The 19,089-nt window shown below is 49.1% G+C and overlaps 1 protein-coding gene across 2 annotated transcripts in view; it reads left to right on the top strand.

Moving 5' to 3' along the window:
• LOC105704113 (putative uncharacterized protein DDB_G0271982) overlaps positions 1–19,089 on the top strand; it is a 287,296-nt gene that overhangs the window by 68,074 nt on the left and 200,133 nt on the right. The window lies entirely within an intron of this gene.

Below are 19,089 nucleotides of genomic sequence, written 5' to 3'. Positions count from 1 at the left end.
CTATCGGTCGATCTTTATCTCGTTCCATTTATTCGCGATACACGGCGGGCGCTCTCTGTGATATTAAGTGCCGTACGATTTACAGTATATTGGCATTACGGTAAATTTGTCGCATTCAGGGCCAGTGATTTATGCACGCGGCGCGTTCTTCGGCTACTGGCTGGGGCGACGCCGTGATTTGCGTACTCGGTGTCCAGAGACTTCCTAAAGCAACGTCCCAACTCCGGCATCGAAGGAGTCAATAAGGAGTTTCGAGTCGGCCAGGACTCGGGACCATTTAATGGGCCATCGTTTCTCCATGATTCGAGGATAGCTTCGAACCAGTCCTGGACGTGTCTATTAAGGATCTGCGTTAACGAGGAAGGAACTCTCATTTAATGGGACTCGTTTGAAGAGCATAGCCTCGCCCACAGGACCTCTCGGCGCTAAAAGGACCTCTAAAAGGACCGCATGTGGCTATGGATGACGGCTCTATATATGATGGCAATTAAATGGGCCCGTCAATTGCCTGGTCGAACGTCATGTTCGAGCTGTCGATACACGCTTAAACGACGGATGACATAGCTAGAGGAGCTTATCGGACGGAAGGAACGGATACGTTCCCGGAGGCGGGACCACACACGGTCGATCCGAATAATCCGACCCCGGGCTGTATACCGGTTCGATATATATCGATGACTAACGATCCGCCAATGAGCGCCCTCCTGTCTGCCCTTGAGCCATTAGCCGTCCTCGAGGATGCTGGATTTATCTCGAATTTCATCTAGCCTAGTGGCCGACATGATCGATCTTGGATCGATCGCTGATCGACAGGTTATGTGAGCTGGGGAGTCAGGTGCTGCGAAAGTGATAAGTGTATTTCTTATCCGCTCTAGGGTGATGGGAATTAGTGCCGATGGTCGTGGTGCAAGTCCTTCCTCCCTGGAAATAACGTTCACGTCCTTTCGTGGTCTCCTTTAGGAACTGAAATCTCAGCCGAGGGCATCCTGGTACATTTAGACACCCTAGCCACGTACCTCTGTACACACGTGTTAACACGACACCTGGAAGTCCGAGAACGCAATTAGAGAGGGTATGTCAGTGCAAACCAGGAGTGGTACGGTCCCGGGATGGAGGATGCTAATCGGCCAGCAGGTGTCCTCGGGCCGTCCTTTGTGCTCGAGTTTTCGAGAGCCAGACGGAAAGGACGAGGTCCTGCACACGAAGACCTCGATTGCCCAACTTGAAAGTTCGTTCCCACCAGGTAACCCAGATGGTATCATCCACGATCCTCCTCCAAGGTCTTCTTCAGTCAATAATAAGTAAAATCGGTCATTATCGATGTCCTGAAATGTTGAAAAAAAATTGCAAAATCATGTGCAGGAGTAATACTGAACCGGGAACGATCAAGACCAAGACCGATGTTGCGCATCACTATCTTCGTGTCCGAGGTCCACCGTCTCTTCGGGAAGTCCAGCTCGTCTTCTGGGAATAATTGTGCCGCTCGTCGGAGAGCTACGAGCCGATTTCAATTTCTCCGAGGTTAGCCTGAAAACGCCCGAGGACACGAGCTCGTCTCTCCTCTCGCCGACCCCGAGAGACGTCTCTCGTTAATGGATTATCTCCTTGTGCGTCGATCCGGCAATCTTGATCGCGAGGACTCGCCGGTACATTGTCGTCCCCTAACGAGCGCGATATTTCATAACCCGCGGTTGCGTTGAGCCCACCTACTGCACTCGAGACGAAAGCGCGACCTGCAGGGGACTCTCCGTTAGCTCGAGGGACGTGCCGGGTGCATCGCGACTGCATCCCGAGTGCATCCTGAGATGCACTCGCTCGGGTTGCCCGATGTTACTCGCTTTGCGGTCCGCGGAGTAATGAGCTCGGGGAGGGGAGGGTAATGAGGCTGGACCGGGTCTCATCTCTATCCGCGGGTTGGGACCCCTTTTGCCCCCTTTGCTTCGTAATCCGCGATGGTTACTCGCTTTGCTCGCAAAGGACGCTCGGCGAAAATCCTTTGCTGGTCGCCATTAAAGCGAAACGAAGAGGGACACTGCAGTTACCTTTGATATGCGCAGATCTCTCTCGGGGAGGACGTCGCAAATGCACATCGTCCTCGGTACTCCGTTATCAAGCGAATACATTTTTTTTGTAGTATTTCAGGAAATGTCACGTTTAAATTTCTCGTGAATCTTTTTACTCGTTAGGTAAGAGAACTCGTAGGTCTCTGGAGTCATTATTTACATGAAATTTTTTGGTCGATTTGGTGAAAAAGAGGGAGTTTATGGGAGTGATTGATTTTTGTTTTGGTATATCAGTCAATTTCTCGTTGAACTGTCCTGTGAATTCTCAGTGATTAGGTTAGGGGAGCTTGTCATTTTGGAAAACGGGTGGATTACTCAATGGGAATAATTTTTCCTTTAAGATTTATGTTAATTTCCTACGGATTCTCGGTGGTTAGGTTAGGGGAACTCGCTCCTGAAAAAGGGCGAATCTATGGAACGGTACCGAACCAAATGCAGCGCGACATGCAGCAGGACACTCTTGTTCTCACCCTGGTTAGTCGACAGGAGCACCATTGTAAATGTTCTAACGAATGACGTTTCCCTCGTGTGGATTATTTTCCGGTAAAGGAAGCACACCCGGGAAAAAGGAGGCCCGAGTCTCGGGCCTCGCATCTCGATGGCTCCATCTTTCCGCCGTAAATAGGAAAGGCGGTGTTGAAGGAGCCGTTTAAATGTAAATCCGAACATTTGCGCAGCTGCGGAAGGAGTCCCACGATTGCGGTCCCCGGGTTCCCCGCAATCAGATATTCCAGCCTGGAGAATACATTTAATCGCGACCGATCGCATTCTCACGAGCGCCGAAACTGTCGCCACTCGTTATCCGCGTCTCCTTGGTTTTATCAATTTTCATTTGCATTCTATGGAGATAGCCTGAGATCGGCATCCATCGGCAAAAATCGAGGACCGAGCCCCGACTCCCAGAATGCGATCCGTTCCGGATGCTGCACACGGATGCACCCATACGTCACCCTGACAAAAAGCCCATTCTAATTTTCTAACATTTTTATTACAAATTTTTATTCAATCATGATATCCTAATTGTATACCATTCTCAAACATTTTTAACAACCAACTGATTCACCATTGAAACGTGAAATTTATCATTTTACCAGAATTTTATGTGGGCCAAAGGTGTATCGATTTAGTGAATAATTTTCACAGAGCACGAACTATGTTCCCTCGATGGAGGAATCCGTGTTTTATCGCATCTGGGTATTTTATTCCCTCTTTTCGGGGGAATCCGAGGCCCGATGGAATCCCGTCGTTACTTGAGAGAACTGATCGTTTCTTTGGGTGGTAGTCGCGAGATGAGACTCGATCTCGCGCCGTCGAGAAAAACGGGCAATTTGTAATTGATTTAATTTCGTCGCTGGCGGCCACTTCGTCTCCTTTTATTTTCCATAGAATTCGTTAAGGGTGTCTGCCGGTCTCGCTGCTTCTTTATGCGGTTACCTCTTCGCTGCTGGAAGGGAAGGGGAGCGAAAACGAGACAAAGGGCAGAACTCGACGGGGACTTTATAGAGCAACTCGAGACTTTGCGGCGCCAGTCGGCCACGCCCGCTCGTCAAACGACGAGGCCTTTGTCTCCGGTTGCCTATTAGTTACTCAAATTAGCCATAAACTAGGTAGTTTCTGCCTTGGGTCAGCCTCAAGACCCGGCGAGATCGTAAATAATGCAGGCCTCGATTTGGCCCGGCTACCAAAATATAACGCCGCGTCCTCAGAGTTTTTTCCAATTTTTTTAAAGCAACATTCTTATCGTTCGATATCATGATCCTCCCTTAAGCTTATGTGAAAGTGCGTCAAAAAGGCCTTCTTTATGAAACTTTTATCCAAATCGAGGGTACCGAGTCGTTTCAAACTTTGCAACGTGAATAAGAAGGTCCTGACCCATGAAAATTCAACATCAAAAAATATGCTTGTAGATATTTTTTGTCTTGATAAAATATTCTATATATATATAATATTTGAAATATTCTGTTGGGATAGTTGAATTTTTTTTATCAAGCCGACATATTCAACAATCATTGCTCTCTACTTGAACGATTCTGGCGCGTACAATTTTTTCCTCCATAATTTTATGATCACATCGTCGGATTAATAATTAATATCAGGACCTTAAAGACCTTTCCAAGGGGGTAGGAAATTATCCGCAGAGCGGGGAAGGTTTCTAGAGGATTTATGAATTTTTAATTCCAGTAGAAACGTCCTGGCAGGATCAGAAACAGGATCTTCCTCTTCCGCTTTTCTCGAGGACGATGGTCATCGGCGGTCATCACTCGAAAAGTCTTATCGCTCGCGGCGGCGGACGTCGCATTGAATACCCGGCCTGAAAGGCTATACTTCCCACGTGATACGAGCCTAATGATCGCAGAATGAGTCGTTAATTATAAGCCGGTGTATAAATACGCGCGCTTCGAAGAGGGAGCTGCGGGGCTACCGCAGGGGAAAGAGCTTCTCGTGACATGTACACCTGTCGCCTGTCATACCTTTGCGGTACTTCCTTCGGTCAATAATCCAACGAGGAAGCTTACCGAAAGCTCCCGACCGGATTGACAACGTCGCCCTCCTCATCTCGAGCTTGAAATTACGTCTAGTCGATTCGCACGCGACATCCCGAGTTAGAAATTCCACGTCGCTCTTATCAGACTCTTCAATGATAATTTAATGTTCGTTGGATTTAATTTCTCTTACGGCTCTATTTATTTTATCCTGCGCCAGGAGATCACGAAAGAGGAAGTAGGATCGCCGCAGAAATCTGAAATTACGTCTAGTCGATTCGCACGCGACATCCCGAGTTAGAAATTCCACGTCGCTCTTATCAGACTCTTCAATGATAATTTAATGTTCGTTGGATTTAATTTCTCTTACGGCTCTATTTATTTTATCCTGCGCCAGGAGACCACGAAAGAGGAAGTAGGATCGCTGTAGTAATCTGAAATTACGTCTAGTCGATTCGCATCCGACATCCCGCGTTCGAAATCCAACGTCGCTCTTATCAGACTCTTCAATGATAATTTAATGTTCGCTCGATTTATTCATCTTTCCGCTCCAGGATTTTCTTCTGCTCCAGGAGGTTAGGCGGAAGGAAGCAAGACCTCGTGTGCGGTCTTACAGGGACGTCGGAGATTTCCGCGGGTCGCGGGATAAAAACCGCGACTCCGTTGCGGAGTCCCCTTTTTGCGGTGTCCGTGATTATCCTCGCCGAGAATAACTGAAATTATGCGTCCGGTTGCGCATCCTCCTCCTCGTGTGCACGAGATCACCCCGAGAAATGACACGATGGAGGCCCTTATTAAAATCCACCTTCGTGTTGCGCCCGGGATCCTCCTCTCGCGTCTGCTCCTTCGGTCTTCGAAATGCATTATTATTAGAAACCTTTAAAACAACGGAGAACAGGTGTCATTTACCACTGCTAATGTACAACCGTGCATGTTAATAGTTTTCTTTGTAAAGAAAATGCTTGATAAATTGGCAAATGAGGAAATGAGAGACAATGAAAAAAAAAATTGTTGTCCCTACTTGACCGTTCAGGCAGTACCAGTGCAGCGTCGGATAGTTGCAGGTGCATCGGACTGCAAGTCAGGGAATATTTCTTTACGCTCGTGCATTTCTTTCTGCATGGCAGCATTAGAGGGTACCTACATACATTCTAGTCATCCAAAATTTCCTAGGGAAACAAACCATCGGTATCAAATCGAGACATCATTTGGAGCACTTTGCGGGACCCTGGGCGAACCGATTCTCCTGGTAGCATCAGGTAGCATCGATGCAGCGCCGGGTCGTCGCGGGTGCATCGGGTTGCAGCTAACTCCGCGGCGGTACAGGAGCCGGCCCGCGGCGTGCACGGTCGACCCTCTATCTTCTATCGAGAGCCGCTAACAAAGTTGTCAGCTCCACATAAAGGCCCGTACCGTGGTCCGAGGGTGGCAGGGAGGGGGCTCGTGCATCTGGCCGATGCAGATGCAGCGAGCGAGCGGTGTGTGACCGTGGCTCGGCCAGGAGATATTTCTCGGGCTGACACAACGGCGGAGTCCTCTGCATGGGCAGCCAGCTCGTTAGCGGACCACGGGTGGACGTGTCATACCCTCGAGTACGTGCTCACCCACCATGGGCCCCGACGTCATAAACTTGGCTGCAACTCGCGGCCCTGAGCCTGAAAACCACTCTATGTTTTCGCGAAACGAGCAGCGTCTGGTGCAGAGGTTGTCGCAGGTCGTGGAAAGGGGGGTCGATATGGATGCATCGGGTGCATCGAGCTGCAGGACGTCACAGCACGAGGGCTGCTTCGTTTGTTTCTGGATCAGGGGTGGTGGTCTAGGGTACAGAGGATGCAGCAAAATGCACTCAGAGATCCTCACGGTGCGGCTTCCTGGTGCCCGATAACTGCAAGAATACTTTACCAAGGGGCGTCTTCTTCTTATCACGTCTCGCCGAATTTACTCGACTTATCCGAATGGGATAAACTTCTTCCCAGTAGAAGCTATAAGGAAGTGAGATTTGAATTTCTTAAAAATTTCTTTATAGACATTTTGAACATTTTTTATAAGAAATTAAATTTCCCGAGGGTCAGGACCTTACTTAGAGCCTCCACGTTTACGTTGTCAAATTTGATAAGATTCGGAATACCCGGTTCGGAGGAAAGCTTCATGGACGGTTTACCCTTCGGATTACTTTCGCATCCCCTTAAGTCCAAATGGGTTAAAACAGAGGGACGCGGAAGTATCCGCGTTATCACCCCGTATCGGCACATGCGTTATGTCCTTAGTTCTCCAATTTCGCCATCCCTCAGCGGCGAGGAGATTGACAAATCCGCTGCACGTGCAGAGACCGCGGCGACTGGGAAAACTGAGCGGATTGGACGCAGCGGGAGCTATTCCGCAGCCAGCGGTGGTTCCCGTAAAGTGGAAGCGGACTTTCGACCGCTCGGCTCGGCGAGACGCCTACACCGCTCCGCTCGCTACTCGCGGCGACTATTCCGCGACGATTCCGCACTCGCTCGCGGCCGCTCACTCTCCGATTTGGATTGGGCCGTTTTTCGAGGTGCTCGGACGATAGAAAGTCCCGAGCCATTGGTGGTGGTCGCGAATCGAAGGGACGCGCCATTTAGGGCCGCGAGTGTCGAGTTCTCTCTAAATGGCAAGAGCGTTTCGCAAATTCCCGGCGGGGATGCCTCGGTTTTGAGGCGCGATGTCGCATCTGGAGGCGACTCGCGACCAACAAAAAGTCGAGGGGCTGTTCGCTTGGAAATCAGGGAAAATGATCTCCTTCTTTGAGAAACTATTGCCTTCAATTTCATATGACAAACCGCAATGCGATTCGGTAACGAGGGACGTTCCGCCTTAAATTGGGACAACGTTTCGGTGATTTCCAATGATTTCCGGGGATTTCTGTTTGCGATTCCCAGCTTATTTTCACGTAATTTCTAACGTTAAAATTGATGATTTAAGACCCGATTGCCTTTGACTTCATATGATAACATTCCGCCTTAAATTGTGACAACGTTTCGGTGATTTCCAACAATTTCCGGGGAATTCTGTTTGCGATTCCCAGCTTATTTTCACGTGATTTCTAACGTTGAAATCGATGATTTGAGACCCGATTACCTTTGACTTCATATGATAACGTTCCGCCTTAAATTGTGATAACGTTTCGGTGATTTCCAACAATTTCCGGCGAATTCTGTTTGTTATTCCCAGCTTATTTTCACGTGATTTCTAACGTTGAAATCGATGATTTGAGACCCGATTACCTTTGACTTCATATGATAACAATGCGATTCGGTAATGTGTCATGTTCGGCATTAAAATTCTGACATTTTTACATAATTTCTAACTTTAAAGTCCATGGTTGCCCGTGTGAATAACCCCTCGAAAAAAGTGCATCGAAAAGCGAAACGACCGACCATCTCTTGTTTTTCCTGCACTTCGACTCGGGGGACTCGGTAATTACTCGTGGTCTGCATAATTATGCATCCTCCCGAATTCGGGAGAGATCGGCCCGAGATGGGTCCGGGTCCGCTGCGTAACGAATTACTCGCGGTGGCACGAAGACTTATCGAGCTGCTCGGCAGAGCGCGCGTAATTACTCGAAACGAGAGTACTCGAGTACTTCGGTATCCGCGACCGATCGTTCCGCTCGGGACTCTCCGCCGTCCGGGTTCTTTCCCGGCGAGACGGCGCGATAAAGGTACCCTTCTTCAGGTAAGGTGCAGGTAAGGTACAGGTAAAGGAACGGTTTCGGGCTATCATGGATCGTGGCGGTGCAGGCGATCCAAGTCCTAACATTGTTTAAAAAAATGAGAAAAATCGGTTACGCGAAAGTGACGTCCAAGGTCTCGTTTCTGAAACTTATTTTCAAACTAGATGTATATATTCCTGACACCCATGAAATTTCAATTAAAAAAATTTTTTATTAAAAAATTAAATTTCCTGGGAGTCGGAACCTCGAGAAACAAACAAGGTACGGATAAAAGAATGTCCTCGGTGCATGGCGACTCAAGTGGTAGAGAAATCCGGAAAATTAATTTAAACAATATCTAAAGTTTTCCACAACGCGCCAAAGGTTAGGGATCGATCTAAAAAAGTCACCGTGGGATAATATACCGGTGAAAATTTTTTTCTCCAAATTCCCCGCCATTTTCAGGCGAACCCGAGAAAGAGAGGGGAGAACTCCGCACCGGGAATGGGCCTCAAGTCCCAGGGCGGATTCCCCGGGAATCCGACGAGCAGGATTCCCACGTTGGTGAGTCAGGGCCAAATCGGGATTGCCGTGAATTTAAATTCCTAATTGGTCCCGAGGCACGTCGCGGTCCCCGTTGGGCCCTATTGGGCCCCTCGGGGTGCGCGACGTACACGCGCCCGGGCGGTGGGGGGCCTCATGTACCCGCGCAACGTAAAGTTGCACCGCATTAGTCCCAGCGTATATTTACGGCTGGGGCCCGGCATTAGCGGGGCCCGACATAACCTCGACACGGAGCGTATATGGGAAGTAATTCGCGGCGCGCACCTTAGGTGGCGCGGCCCAACGAGGGTGCGCAAGGCCCATTGTCCCAAAATTAGTGCGATAAATTCCCGGCGGCGCTCGGCGTGTACACGCTCGCCACCTAGCGAGAAAAAGACGAAACCGAAGAGGCATCGCCTCCGCCCGGGCGAGCGCGCGACGCGACGCGAGCCGTGAATTTTAAGTGGGATTAAATGCGAATTGTTGGCCGCGGGTGTGACTACCGTGCGAGCCAATGGATTTACGGGACTCAAGGCTCCCTGGCGCCGGATTCCGGGCCCGGCGCCTCGACGCGTCGTAATTAAACCCCGGCCTTCCTCCGAACAGGGAATCCGCGCCTTACCTCGCGCACAAACGCACGCGTACACCCACGGGTTAACGGAATTCCTGGCCATGGTTTATACGTCGCCATCCTCGTTGAAAATCCAGTCGAAAAGTCTGGTGGAACTTTTTTCCACGGCGTATGGTTTGCCTGGAATAATTTATTGAAAAATCGACGACCAGCCGCGTCAGGGCGCTGCGTGCCGGCGTCCCACTGGGCGCGGCGCGTCGACTCGAGGATCGGAACCGCGAATGTGAACAGCGAAGTTTAAGGCGATGTGAATGTTCAGGACGAAAGATAGTCTTTCAAACTTTTCTCCGAACTGGGTGTACCGATTCGTATCAAACTTTACAACGTGAATATGGAGGCTATGAGGAAGGTCCCGCCACCCGTAAAATATCAATTAAGAAAAAAATTGTTTGTTGATCCTTAAAAAATTTAATATAAAAATTGAAATTTCATGGGCGTCAAGACCTTCCTAGTCGCCTCCATATTCACGATGTAAAGTTTGAAACGATTCGGTGCACCCAGCTCGGGAAAGTTTCATGAAAGATTGATTGCTTAGATGCCGGATTCACATTTCCTTAAGTGCGGTTTGTAAATGGAAAAAAAAGGAAATATATATGTGGCGGCCAGAAAATGGATGTATATTTAAATTCCCTACTTTCTAAGGTGCATTTAAGTGTTATGGATCGTTTGTATTTACATTCGAGGAACGTTTATTATACGTGTTTGGAGTGGATGGCTGGTGGAGGAGGGAGCGCTTCTTCGCGCGGTTTCGAAACGGCGAGAGCCGCGTCTTCGCGCGCCGCGGGCGACTCGCCGCGGCGAAACGGGCGCAGCGGCCTCGCCGCGTCTCGGCCGCGAGTCAACACGCGAGCGGGAGGAGATAAAGGTAGATAAGACCGCGAGTCGGCGCGAGCGCAGAGGCGAAGGCGACAGGTGCGTCCTTGAGCATCCGCCGCAAGTCGCCCGCGGCGGGGCCGCGCCTCCTCCGCGCGATAAGGAAAAAAGACCCGCAGAGGGATAAGGATTACGATTACCAGCAACGGAGTGGATTATTATTAACCCTTAAATGCGGGGCATTGGGTCACTTTAACGCAATAAATCTGCGCTTAGCATATCTTGCACCAACAAAAAAAAAATGATATGTTCAACCAGAACCAGAGAAATATTTCTTTGAATAATACTAAGAAAATATTTCGTTAATTCCATGAATAATGGACTGAAATAAAGTCCGATCAATTCGGTGAGACGTTCCTTTGGAATTGCGACGACTTATTTGGGATAAATGATTAATATTTGAATTTGAAATATGTTTCTTTGGAGAGAGATATTTATACTTTGCGTACACTGGGAGACATCAATGCCCGACCATCCTGCACAGGCGATGCCGTATCTGCAGGGGAGGCATTCATGTCCGCCATTGTACATTCACGACAGGATGACAGCTGAAAATTTTGTTTAGGGGTTAAGATTACTCTGATATGAAACTCATGGGTAGTTTGTATATTTCATATCTCCCGTTTGTCGGCTTTTGGGCTCGGGTTGGGACGACTCGATTTCCTCGATTTCCCAATATCGATTCGCGAGGATCGCCTCGATTTTTCGCCCCGCGGGGGGAAAATTACGTCACGAGGGAAAAAACGAGACCCTCGATCCCTCGGGATCGGAAAAGTTCCCACGGCGGTAAATCGCGATCCCCTTCTCGTCCCGCTCATCGCCGGACCCCGGACCGATATTTCGCCAACGCTTGCTATTGTTTATCGGCGACTCGGAGCGAGATCGATTCTTGAACGTCGCCGGGGTTTCTCAACTCCTCGGGACAGTTACCTACTGGCGAGACTCGGCCAGCTCGTGTCAGCAAGAGGCCTGCGAACTCGAATCATTTCGAAACCCTCCGCTCTGATTCCGCCGCGCCGTTACGCGCTTATCGAGCCTTATCTCGAACGGAGGACTCCTGAAAATTTCTTTTATCAGCCCTTAAGAGGACATGAAAGGCGCTAAGAAATTTTATCGACGTCGATAAAGTGAAATTCATCTGTACCATTTTTGGTGGCAATGCCGTTTTGAATACTTAAGAGGTAACACAAGCTGGCGCGTCCCATTACCGACATTTATATTTATGTTTAAGTCTTTTACAGTCTACGCTGAGAATGATACGAACTGAAGGGTTCCATATGTCATTTTGGTAAAGTAATGATAAGAAGATCGGTGTAAAACTGCCGAAATCCCGTGAATGCATGACCCTTTGTATTTTGACGAAGCAACGTCGCCATCTGTGACGTTCAGCTGCAACTAAATTTTTCCTCTAACAACACGGGTCAGCCCCAGGACAAGCCAGCATTCTCTTGCAATCGTTGGTGAAAGTATTTACCACATTTTCCCATCTGACTCTGTAATACTCCATTTCTACGGTATTCTAAATTGTTCGAGCTAGGTCCTTAAATTCTTTAATCCGATTCTAACCCTCCAAGAAGCGTGAAACATCGAAAACGCGCACGGACCACGCCATGTTGGTTCTAGTCCATGATGAGTAAATAAATTCAATATGAAAAATTAAATTTCATATGTTTCAGGACCTAATTTAGGGCCTCCATATTCAGGTGGTACAATTCGAAACGAATCGGTACACCCAATTCGGAGAATAATTTCTAATACTTTTATAAATCTGGCGGCTCAATTCATCGTCCTCACTTTGGTAAACGCCGTTAAGCGAAGGGTGCATGAAGTGAAATCTCGAAATTCCGTCCTAATAGCGAGTATGTTACTAGTGGTTTATTATCGCTCGGTTTCCGGTCGACAAATTACTTCCTCCACATTAGCTCCGAATGACTCCGATAATCCCTGGATTGCGCAATCCTCGTTACGGAGGATATTTTGACGTCGATATCGGATCCCTCGCTTCTAACCGTGACGCGCCGCGAGAAAAAAGTCGGATATTAAGGCTACACCGTGAGCGCTTTCTTGGTCCAGGAATTACATCAATTACGGTTAATAACAGCAATCAGCGTGTAACTAGTCGCGCACCTGATGTGACATTAAGCTAACAGCGGTGGACGTAATTGCATCGGCAGCGGCACGAAAGGAGAGAGCACCTTTCAGCGAAAACTAAAAACTGCCCCTTGTTCAAACATAACCTCAATAATCGTCATCGTAATTCCGAATGACCGCTGCCGAAAATATGTAATTTACTGGGCGGCGTTTTTAAAGAATCAGAATTGAGAGGGAATAAAAAAGAAAACATGGAGAGAGTACCGCGCAGCGGAAACGAGAAATTCATCCCTGTCCTACCATAACCTCAATAATCGTCCTCGCCACCGGAAGAATTACTTAAAAAAAGAATATGCGGTTTACTCTTCGCTGTGTGTTAAAAATTGAAGTCAGGTAAGAATAAGAAAAAAAAAAAGGAAAAAAAAAAAGAAAACAAGCGAAAACGAAGAACCATCCAAGGGTAAGGGCCTAGGTAATCGTCGCCATTTTGAGAGCTTGCTTCTGGAGAAACCTAATCTAATGTCCGGGGTATTTAACGATTTTTAGGATAGGTGTAGAAAGAAATTAAAAAAGAAATTCTCGCGGCCTTTATCAGCCGCCAGGTGGCGGGAATCAATCAATGGCGTGACCAATGATCGGCACGTTTCCCGAGGAGTCGGCCACCTGCTGCAGCGGCATTGTGGCCACGATTATGGCTTTCCAGAAACCGATTAGGCGAGGCGAAACAAGCGAGGAGCTGCGAGGGTGCACTCGAAGAAAGGAAGAAAAACTAACCGAGTCGAGCGAACGGCGACGCGTTAACGAAGGCGTCATTACGGTCATTACTCATTAGTCTACCCTCCGTCCCTTGGACGTGACGATTGTCCGCGCGAGGCGCGATTAGCGTTACGACATTTCCATGTAATTGTCCTGCTATTAGAAGGATCGGCGTAAAAACCATGCGTGCACACCTATAATTATCGCGGGAAAGTCCCTTTACGGTTCGACCATCGATTATCGGCCTGTCTGATAGCGAGTCCAAAGGATAGATATTTTCAGACCTCTAAATACGGACAGGGTGGAGAGGAGGTTGCGTGAGACGCGTGTATGCACGCAGGAAAAATATTTCGTTGAATCAATAGAATTTTTTCAAACTTGCCAAACCGGACTATTATTATAGTACTCGTACTATTGTTTTAGGTCGGTCTACTGTGAATTTTTAAAACAATAATATACCTAATATACCAATAATACCACGCGAATTGTATCATGTATGTACATAATACCTACTCACGAATAATTTCAGTAAATAGTAAAACTGTGACCGCTGACGATTTTGTTAAATGAACCAAATTTTTTTTTCCGGGCATATGCACTGAGAAAAAAAATTCATCGAACCAATGAAATATTAGTTTGGAATTGTTCAAAGAAACATTTCTTTGGTTCAATGACACTTTTTCTTTGTCTCAGCGTAGATCAATTTCTGGGCGGAGGAAATCGGACATTGGGCCCAGAATATTGGGCATCAGCTGATTGGTCAATAGGTCGCAGGTGGTTAGGAAGGTAAATCAGACGATAGGCCACAAAGAGGTGCTTACCCCGTTTTCGAAAGGGGGTAGACACGTACAGGTGGGCGAACCTCGAGGGGACCTAAGGCCCAACATCGCGAGTACAGGTTAAGCTCGGCCTCGCTCGAGGTGATCGGCCGATTTCCGTGGGAAATGGCGGTTTGACTTAAACGAGATCACGTTTTCGAGTCGGCGAGACAATGGTTTTATCTGGGGGCCCTAGGGAGGCGTATGCACGGCCTCGATCGCGGGCCCACTTTTTTCCGGGGCCCGTTCCCATGGCGCGACGTCCAGCGCTATAAAAGTCCCATAAATTACCCAGGGTTCCCACAGAGGCGGAGGCGAGGTCACTCGTGAAATTGCGATCGCGCCTCTCGACCTTCGCGATTTTCCGGGGGGCCTTACGATGGGCCCTACCTTCTGGTCGAAGACGCGTCGATGAGTCCGGTCGGTCGTTTGCTCGAAAGGAGAAGCAGTCGAATTTCGGGAATCGCGCATTTGGGCCGGGAACGACCGTTCCCGGGATGTTGGGCCCATCTCCGGGGGCCGTTTCGGGCCCAGGAGCAGCAAAACCGAGGGGCCGCAGGAAACAAAAAAGGGCCAGATCCCGGCACAATCTGATCGAGCGAACATTTGTACGGAATGTCGAGCAAGTGAGAGTTGTGCGGAACATATAGGGCCCCGCAGTTGGGCCTGCCTCTGCCGTTGCCGGTTCATTAACGCTCAGACGATGCGGAGATAACGCTCTCTACACGCGCGGGTGGAGTCGCCGAACATCCGAGGACCGCCGCGCTGATTACGGCCAGCGATGAGGATTTCCAGAAATGTCGGGCCCCGACCGATCGGGCCCTGACTCGGGCCGGGGCCCGACCGCCTCTTGCTCGCGGCACGCGAAATTAAAGAGCGAATAGCTCGCCAAATTAGGCAACGTGCCCGATCGCCGGACCCACGGCGCCGATGAGAGAAATTGTACCGATTATGCGAGGCGCTCGATTACTCCCTCTCTCGACTGCGGCCTGAAAGATTGAAAGTAAAAAATCGGATTTTCTTCCCCCTCCTCAAATACCTCATTTTTCCGAAACTTAAAAAATTCCCAGAAAAATCGGGGCGCCATGGGATGAAATTTGCGCACTAATGAGAATGATTATTAATTTTTATTCTTCGAAGAAATCCATTTGCGCGTCGATTCCGGTTGTTTTGGGCATAACGAGACAACCGCGTACATGTACCGTGCAATAAAGAAATTTCCCTGGGAAATGCATTTCTGTATCTTACCACGTGAACTTATGCCTCCTTGACCCAAGGAGCTTCGTTTGCGAGAAATGTGACTTATAAACAATTAATTAATAAATCTTTGGAAACGAATTCATCGTATTTCGCGAGGTCCACCTTCGTGCAGCTCCCACCTGTCGTTAGCGTCCGCAGCGGTTAATCGTCGGTGCCTATCTCGGCGACAGGCAAATCGCGGCGGAAAGGGGGTAGGAACGCCGCCGCGGAATTTTTGCGCGACGACGGGGGAATTGTCCCGGAGTAATCCCCCTCGGTAGCGCGAGACAAACCGGTTGACGATTTTTTTTCCCGTGGTCCGGAGGCTGGGGAGGCAAAGAGCGGGCCAGAGATCCCGGCGACAAGGAAATCGTCGCATATCGCGGCCACACTAGGTGCCGGCCACCTGTGCATTCCGCAGAGATATCGGGGACATATCCGCACAGGAGTCGTAAGTTCGCGCCGTTCCTTGCGGAAGGGTCGGACGCCTACCCTGAGAAAAAAGTGTCATTGAACCAGAGAAATATTCCATGAAGTGGTCCCACAGAAATTCTCCATTCAAAAAATAATTATACTCACTCTAATAAATTGGATGCCACCTTTCGTTAGGAATTGTGACAATTTATCGGAGTTCATTTGAGGGCAATAATTATTGTTTTTAATTAACATAAGATTTCCTCGGTTCAATGAATTCCTCTTCTGAGCGTAGGCGTCCGATTTATCGCTTTGCTCTTATCGGTAGAGAAAACGAGTCCTGTGCGACGCGATTTGCGTTTGTCCTGGAGGGCGCGAATTCCGCGCGCGGCAGGACGGTCGCGGTAAAACCGGCAGAGATATTTCTCCCTGTACGCGACATCGGAATTCCGTGGTTTTATCGAATTAGCTAAGGCACCGCCGAGCTAATGAAAGCCTCCCGGCATCTGCGGCCCATTTTGAGCGGCGCCTCCGCGCGCTTCTTCGCCCTCTCCGCCACTTTTTGGCCGCCCCTCTTTTGTCGCGTTCCGCGACCTTTCCGCAGGCTTTCTTGCGGGGGCGGTCTCGGGCCTCTGAAATCCGCGAATTTGCCGCCATTTCTGTACCTACACGAGAGATGCACACGAGGAGCTCCGTCTCTCCTCAAGAGCCGCCACGTGGTCTCTCTCGCTCTCGGACAAACACACTACGCGGATCTCTTTTCCTCCTCTCGGTGCCCGTCATTCGCTCCCGGAGCTTCGGAGCTTTTTGCCGTGATTGATTTATGGCGTAATGGGATCATTTATTTCCCTGGTGCCGCAGCCATCCGCCGCGTCCTCGTCGTTACCAAGGCGACCCAAGATGGCGTTACAAATTGCGGCGGAATCCGCTAATACGAGCCGGATACCGCAGTCTTTGACCGGATGCCGAGAGCACCGTGACGATCGATCGAATTGATTGGAGTGGGTCGAGTGCATCGATCTTTCTCAATTCTCAATTTTTCACCATTGTCTAATTAATCTCCCTGATTTTTCTATCCCGGGAACGCCTCCCTGAGAGTCTGGTAATTTTTTGATATTACTAGTAGCATCGCAACGATCGATCGAATCGATCGAAGCGAGTCCTGGGTATCGACCTTCCCGTTCCTTTTATTAATTCTGAAAAAATTCATATGAAGTAAAAAATGGGAAAGAATCCGATATCGTTGCTTATCCAATTCTCTTGGATTTCCCAACTAGGAACGGTTCCTTGGGAGTCTGGGGATTTCTTTCGGTATCCCCAGGACTGCCGATGCCTCGTGGGGTCGGATCGGAATCCCGTCCTGGAGGATCGATCCCCCCTCGATTACTCGAGCGTAATTCATAATTCATTCCCCGTTGGAAGCCGGGCAGTAAATTTCCCCGGCGATCGCGCGCGATGACGCGGGCCTCTTTCGGGCCCGCGATAACGTTACCTCGATCGAAGGATCGAAGGATCGAAGGATCCATACCGGTTGGCTCGCTTCCCGGCTAACCTAACGAACAGGTAGTTCGAGTTCCGGGATTCGCGTCACCGAGTGAATCCTCCCGATGATTACCGGCAGCTCCATCGAGCGGTCCCGCCTCCCTCCGTTTCTTTTTCTGATTTACGTCGACCCGGCGCCATGAGGCGCGGGGTCGAGCCGGACACCTAGTCACTGAAGGAACTTCGTTCATTTTTACAATCGCCTCGAAATTAACTGCTAATTACCCGAGCCGAAGAACCCGCCGAGGATCCGGTCGGACCTCTTCGAGATCCCCCGACCTAACCTCAACGGACTTCGAGCCTCGTCTACGAACGCGTCCGGGAGACTCGAGAAATCCCGATTTGTCCACGGAAATTCAATTTTGATTTCTCGCAAATCCAGAGTCGAAGTATCCCTGGCGATCTGGAGTGCAATGTGAACGCATGATCATGATAGTCTTGGGTCTCAATTGTGCATTTCTTGCAAGGCCACTGTCAAGATCGATTTTGATCAGCACTATCTCTCAGAGATGAGGAAATTTTAGGTCGAGAGCAAAACCAAAGATACTTTTTATCTTGCACCTTTTCGTAACGCAAGACGCGCTCCTTGGCGAGCCCCTCGAGCCAACCTAACCTCGACCTGGTTCTACCGTCTTCCAGGGGAAATTCAAGAATTGCCAATTCTTCAGCGAAAATTCGTCTTATCTCAGATAGAGAGTGGAGAAAATTTTCGACACCCTGGAGTAGAATATTGCGTGATAAGCGAATGCACGGTCTTGGACCTCACTTGCCCCTTTTCCTTCCCTTCTCGATAACCCAAGACGCGCCTCCTCGAGCGAACCTAACCTCGCTATATATCCCAACCTGATCCGCTTATCAGCGCTCGGGAAACTCGGGAGCTGGCGACTTCTCGACCGCGATACCCGACTTATCCCAGATTAGAGAGTGGAAGAATTCCCGGCGACTGTCGCGTAATCTCGAGCGGCGAGTTCCGGCATAATTTCCCTCTCGTTACTCGGAGACCCGCAGTGCGGCCGGGGACAGTGGCCTCGAATGTCCGCGGAAAAGTGCGCGCGAGCGCAGAAATAGACTCTCCCTAGAAGCTATTAAAGCTTTAATTACCCTCAGGACCGGCGGTAACCGGTGCGTACACTCGCGAATGTACGTATACCAATGTACAGTCGACCCGTTACTTTATACCGCTCGATAGACTCAGTCGGCGGCCTTTACCTCGCGACGTTCACCAGTGGCCGTTCTCTGTTCCCGGTCGGGCCTCGGACGCGTCCGGGCCCTGGCTCCTCTTTCTCCGATTCCTCGCCAACAATTACACAATCCGTCGCAATTAACGGCATTAGCGGCCGGCTTAGATCTAATCGCGGGCCCGGCCTCACTCCCACCGCGGTAATTACACGGCTGATGTTTCATACTTCACCTGCAGTCGCAGCGGCGGTCGACGTGTCCCATTGCACGGGTAATAGCACGGGTATCGGTAAGAGTATCGCGAGTATCGATCCGAGTATTATACACTCGACTCGAGGAAACCCGCCTCGAGAGTTCCCTACCCATTTAGAAGAATGGAACTAATGGAAATAGAATTTAATCATCAGATTTGACAAATCGAGATATGGAGATGTCTTAGAGGAAGAGTCGCTCGAGGACGAAAAATTCCATTGTACCAGAGAAATATTAATTACACGGTTCCAAAGTAACATTCTTTTTTTTTTTTCTTTAAATTCAAAGGCACAACTATTTCGCTGGAATAAATTCGACGGAATATTTCTTCGGAATTCTGACAATTTATTTCAATTTCATTTGGTTTTGACACAATAGAAGTATCCCTTACGTGGATGGACAAATGAAGTCACAGAGACAACGAATTTCCCTGTCCACTTTATTATGAATAAATAATGAAGACGCGTTAAAGAATGTTAACGATGTCTTCGGGAAGAAAGAAGTCCCGAGTATAAAAAATATAAAA

Source organism: Orussus abietinus, unplaced genomic scaffold (genome assembly GCF_000612105.2).
Source record: "Orussus abietinus isolate OABI.00-Male unplaced genomic scaffold, Oabi_2.0 scaffold7, whole genome shotgun sequence".
NCBI classification, from domain to species: Eukaryota; Metazoa; Arthropoda; class Insecta; order Hymenoptera; family Orussidae; genus Orussus; species Orussus abietinus.
Note: the sequence above shows the minus strand (reverse complement) of the source record. Positions and strands in the feature narration are given on the sequence as shown.